This window comes from Pinus tabuliformis, chromosome 7 (genome assembly GCF_031772625.1).
Source record: "Pinus tabuliformis cultivar Carrire ecotype Pingquan chromosome 7, CPIR1, whole genome shotgun sequence".
Taxonomy (NCBI): domain Eukaryota; kingdom Viridiplantae; phylum Streptophyta; class Pinopsida; order Pinales; family Pinaceae; genus Pinus; species Pinus tabuliformis.
This window is the reverse complement of record NC_142293.1, coordinates 322,660,523-322,666,845: the sequence shown is the minus strand read 5'-3', so window position 1 is coordinate 322,666,845 and position 6,323 is coordinate 322,660,523.

Here is a 6,323-nt window from a genome sequence, read left to right as displayed (position 1 = left end):
TGACCCATAACAGTTTGAGAATATTGAGGACCATAACCGGGTTGAGGGTAGGATTGATAATTGAAAGGTACATTTCCCGTTCCTTGAAAATAAGATTGACCTTGGGGTGGTTGGAAACCTTGGTTCGAGTACTGACCTTGGGGTAGATACCCTTGAGGCACGTACTGATACTAGGGTTGACCTTGAGGTATAAATTGATACTGGGGTTGACCTTGGGGTACATATTGAGTCTGGGGTTGACCTTGAGGTTGTCCCCCAGATGCAAATTGTGTACCTTGAGGTTGCCCCCTAGGCGTTAATTGAGGCTGCCCCCCAGGCGGTAACTGGCCACCTTGAGGTTGAGAATTGGGAATAGAACCTGACATCATAAGAATGTCTTCTACGCTCAACGGCTTTGTACCGTTGCTTCCAGTTAATAACCCTTGCTCAATGGGTTGAGGAGATGCTCCCGAAAAAGTACCAAAAAGTGACTGATACCCAGGGGGAACAGAAGGACCGCCGTACAAAAAAGATTCAGGCGATTGAGTAAACATGGACGACTGACCTGACATATTTACGGGAGTATAAAAACCTCTAGGATGATAAGGAGCACGAGGTGGTGAAAAACTTAACCCTGGGTTTTCCAAATAATTAGTCAAAGAAAGATACTAGGTAGTACTCCTAGGCGGACTGTAAAAAATTGATTCACGCTCCCTTAGATCAAGAACAGGTTGATTTTCAGGGATAGGGGTACTTACTTCTTCTTCCGGAGCAAGTTCTTCAATAGCAATAAGTCCAGAAGGAAGATCTTGGGTAATTACTCTTTCTACCCTAGGTGAATCAGGACCACTAGAAGTTGGAGAGACAAACCCCGATGTTGGAGTAACAGGTTCAGATAGCTCAGGTTCTTCACCTATATCACTAGTAGATGAAAAGCTACTAGCAAGTTCGGAAACTGAGATCGATTGCGGATCGTAACCTGTTACTAAAGTTTGGTAATCAGGATGTACAACCAATGAAGACTCTCCTTCTTCAGGTGACCCAACTTTACTACCACTAGGAGTTACGAGGACTTTCAAGCCTTCAAGCTGGCTTGGGACTTCTTCAGGAGGTTGGCCCCGAAGCCTACGGGATTTCCTCAATAAATCAGCCATGGTTACAAACTCAGAAGACTGGCCCCGAAGTCTATGGGACTGTCTTGGTAATTCAGCCACAGTTAAAAACTTTTAACTACTTCACACGCAAACAAAGTAAAATCTCAATGAAAAACACCTAAAGCCTCTAAAGAATCAAACAAATTTAAATCATACGCCTAAAGAATCTAGAGATCAAACACACACAAACAGTAACTTTCCGGACCGAAAACACTAGTTGGTGATGAAATCCAACGTTGCAGAATTCAGTACAGAAATGGCGGTTGGAACAGTTACCCCGACAACCTGCTTAATGAATAGACTGGACCAAGTTCCTCCACTTAACCGTCTCGAGTGAAGTGAACCCCCCAGAAAATCCAAGTGAGTCTAGCCGACGTCTGCTCTAGGTACAGTGGGATCTTCCCACCACTGTCACCTCAGGAAGAATCCTAAAGAATATGGCCACTAAGGTTACCAACTGAGACAAATACACCTGGGGTAACAGTCTACAATCCGATACGCACGCAAGGGCAGAGTAGCAAGCTCAATCCCCTTGAAGGCTGCTTGAAATAATCCAAGGTTTACCAACAAGTGACCCCAGGCTCCTCGACAATGGTTAACCCGAGGTTTACCGTTTTTAATACGTGAATATCTGGTGTCGTTCCCAATGAGGAAGGATTGATTCCCACACTGGTTCGGACGCGATCTCGTGCTTCTCCTTTAAGAGGAGCTTTCCCAGAGCATAAATGAAACAATTGGATTTCTTCCTACCACAAGGTACAACTACTTGTTTGTTTTTACTGTCTTGGAGAGTTAATTACTCTCCTACTCCAAGACACTAGCCTAAGCTAAGTTGGTGTATCAGAGCCCTAGAAATAAAATGTTACTAGGTGAATTTTACTTTAAGCGTTAATTTTAGTGGTTGTTGTTTAAGTCAAGAGGTGGCGGAGATGAAACTCGTGGTGTAAAGACTCGACTCGAAATCACTAAAAAGATGCACCTAAGATGATTTAAACAATCTTTTCTCTTCGATGAATTTTTAAACTAAGAAAGAGTTTGAGAATGCAAATACTTTGTAAACACAAATCTTTCTCAATTAAACAAATTTAAAGAAGAGCTTTTTCCTTTCCAAAGCACTCAAAATGAGACAACTAGTTATTTCACAAAAAATTCCCTTTTCTTTTCAAAGCACTCAAACACTACAAAAACAAACTTTTTCCAAAAGAGATTTTTTTATATTTTGTAAATACAACACCAAAAACTAATGAAAATGACTAACTTTGAGAGCTACAAACTATAAAAAGCTACTTGAAGTCAAAGCCTACTAAAAGTCTTTTTGAGGATGTTTTACTTAGCTAAATGTGAGCTAAGGACTAATTTATGCAGAATCACAATTAGTTAAAAAACAACCAATCTTTCCTTTTCTTTCTTAAAAATGAAAATTCCAAACTTTCAAATACAATTTTTTTCGAAATTTTGAAATGAGAAAACACAAAGCGGATTCCTCAACAAGGGGAGATTTCATAAATGGTCAGACTCATAAGAAGACTGGTAGACACCAAGGTAATCTGAGGTCCCTACAGCTTCTAAGCTCAGAGCCACTACACAACCAAAAACGAAAAACAAACCCAACAAGCAAAACTCCTAGGAATTCCACCTAAAACCCTAACACTAATGAAATTAAACCAAGGAAAGTTTTTGACAGGGAACAAGCAGGTCTGGGCAATGGCTAAAACCTATAAACAAATTCTAAATTGATAAAAAAGAGAAAAATTTAAAATTTCTCAAATTTTTGACAGGGTACGCAGGCAGCCTGTTTACACAGGTGCGTTCATGCTCTGTTTACAAAGAAAAAGTGCTTACAGGTACGCACTGTGCTTAACTCAGAGGGTGCGTACCTCTCCCAAAACTATGAAAAATAAAAACTGACTCAAAATTAACTAAATTCACCCAATCCCACAATCATCAAGTCAAAAACAGAAACATAAAATACAGTTTCTCAGGTCAAAGTATAAACAAGGAAAACAATCAAGTCCCCAGTATGGTCACCATTTTGTCACACGGAATGAGTCGATCTTGCGGACAAGATAGACCTTCCTAGAATCTAAAGAAGACCTAATGACAAGCAAACCAACCAGACACTATCTTTCTCTAAATATGCTTTAATAAACAATAGAAAACAAGTGTTTTTAGGGCCTACCTTTGGTCCAACGCAAGCTTGTGGATGCCCTCGCTCCTTTGATCCAAATGAGCTCCTTTTCGCGAATCTGCAAACACAAACAAGGCAAACAAATTAAATAGCACCTGAAAAACCAATTGCATAAAACATATTTAACATGAAAGTCAAGGAGTCCATGAAACAAATAACATAAGATACTTGTTGAGAAAAATGAGTTTGATTGTATTAATTCAAAAGAAGAAGAACTTTACAACCTTAGCCTTGACGCTGTACAAGCTCCTCCCAGGGTCCAACAAGAAGTCTCCTTTACTTTGACAAGTTTCAGTCACTCCCCAATGAAGCCAAAAAGGTATGTGATCTCTCCTCTTAAGCTCAACTAGGAAGTCTTAATTTCACCAGCATTTACCCTCAAAATGTTCAGCTTCTGACCTCCCTAGTCCTCACCCCAATGCCTGTATTTATAGTGCAATGGAGGGAAGTTACTAGGTCCTCCTTCAAAGAGATAGCTCCTTTAGTTAAGGGATTAGCTCCTTCTCTTTTGGGATGCATGAACCACCTCAGAGCGAAAAATCCACGTCAAAATTCCTTCTAGAAAACTCTAGAATTAACCCAAAGTGAGTTTTTTAAGATAAAACTTGCGCCTTTTGACTTTCACACGGGTCCGCACCTACACCATTAGGGACAGAGCGGGTAGGTACGCAGCTTTTGTACACAGAAGGTGCGGGACCGTAGGTGACCATGGGAGAAAGTGCGGAACCAGAGTTACATTGATTTTTAATGTCTTTCTCCCATTTCCAAAGCTTGATTTGAAGAGCTGAGGTCTTAGACTTGCTTAGGAGGACAGTACAAGTGATGATAGACCCATACTGACTGTAAATAATCATAGTGACGATATTTTTGTGTAACATGATCTTTTGGAAATGTATCATCCAACAATGGATAATCCTAAATATATGTTGAAGAGGTCCCTCCCACTACATAGGTAGCTAAAAAACATATGTAGGGAGAATATTACTATGAGGAGGGAATTGAGGGCTGCCAAAAATTAGTTGAAAGAGATACAAGAGAAGGATAGAGGTAATTTGCAGTTGTTGGTTGAAGCAGCCAAAGTTTGAATGTTGGAATAAGTAAGACAAATAATTTTTGTATCCTAGCCAAGCATTAGGGTTAGGGATTTTGAGTTAAAGGTGGAGGTTTTGTCATTTTTGGTGAAAGGGGAATTGAATGGAGTTTTGAAAAATCATCATAATCATCACCAATGTGTGCATATTATTTAGAGACTTCAGTGTTGGTTAAACCATGAATAAAAGGTCGTGCTACGCTTTCTCACTAGTGGCGCACTTTTGTTGAAGATGAAATTTTGAGAGTTGGGAGCTTTATGTGACAAAAGAGAGTTTATAAGGAAGAAGATGATGATGTTCAGGAATTTTCAAACATGAAAGTGTCATAAAGAAACTCAGGGAGTGACCGGAGCTACTTCAACCATGGAGCGTTACACTTTTTTGCTGCATTTTTGCATTTCTACTAAACTAGGAGGTTACACAACACCGACACTATGCTTCCACACAGTCATCTTTTTGACCGAGTTTTTCATGCTAAAACTTTATGTAATTTGTTTTTTTGGCTCATGGTAAATTTTATGAGTAAATTAAGGACCTATAAACTCGAATTAGGATTAGTATTTAATGTAAATAAGCTTGAAAATTCTTTGGTCAAACAATTCCTATTTTTTGAAAAAACAGTTCTATTTTCATTGCATTAGGTAGAAACATAAATCTTATTAGGAAATTCGGTTCCTAAAAGTGGGAAATGATTTGTTTTCATATCTTAATTATGTAATTATAATTGAGAAAAGGGTTCGTTAGGTTTGAGAACAAAGAACATTGTGTGTATTGAATTTCTTGATTTTTCTAGTGAATGAAAGGACAAAGGCCGAATTTTATAGGGATTCCTATGTTAGTTGCTTTGGAGATGTTCTTCTTGGTTTTGTAAGTTATATTTTGTATCAATCATGCATCGAAAAGTGTCTTCTTGTTTAGTTGAACAAAGATATTGACTGAGAATTCACTTTAACTAGTGCTATGTTTTAGTTTGCTAAAAAATTATGTTTTATGCTAGAATGACATTTAGAAATAATATTGTTGATTGATTCTCTGTATGTCATTTTCCATTTATCTTCTACTCACCCTACTACAATGATTTTGACCAAAAAAACTATAAAAATAATAGCTACCTTTCTGTTGTAGAAGATTCATATTTCTCTTCATCCTCTCACTAGAAATCATCAACTTTATTGACCATATTTCCCAATGGATATCTTTTCTTTCCTTCCAGAAAACCTTTAAAATTCATACCCACTGAGGACCATACCTAGCCTAATATTCAAGTGATTAAACATTTCAGAAAGAGATATCCCTCTTTGAAGTTGGAAGGGCTAGATTCCAACTTCCAAGTGGTTGGTGGTTACATCTGAGTTTCTCTTTTCAGCCTAGGGAAATTATAGAGTGTTGACAAAATGAATACCAAAAGCTCCTACCTAGTGAATTTCCCATGGTATCAGTTTGATTAATCTTTAACATTCACAAGGAGATCTTATCTAAAAGGTTTATAATTGATATGGTCATGAAAAGGTAGTGGAATGAATTGATTGCATTGACTTGGTCCATAAAACTCTAGTTTGATTTGGTCTAAGTTAATTAGTTGTGTTCTAGTCACAAAGTCTGCATGAATGAATTGATTAATCTATTAGTTGGGTTAGTGGATGAATTGACCCATCGACCTGGCCTGATTTGATACTAAGAAATTAAGTAGATATTCAATGGTGTAAAACAATGAGTGGTTGGATAATGAGTGAGTTTCTATAACATAATTCCTTTGGTAATATTTTGAGTATGGAGGCTGAATGTGTGCTATAGTGTTAGATCGTTGTAGTGTACAATGTGTGTATTCCCTATATGGTGCAATGGATTTTTGAGTGTAGACATGGGGAGATCTCGAACATAATTAGATGGTGCAATCTCTAGTAGGGATTG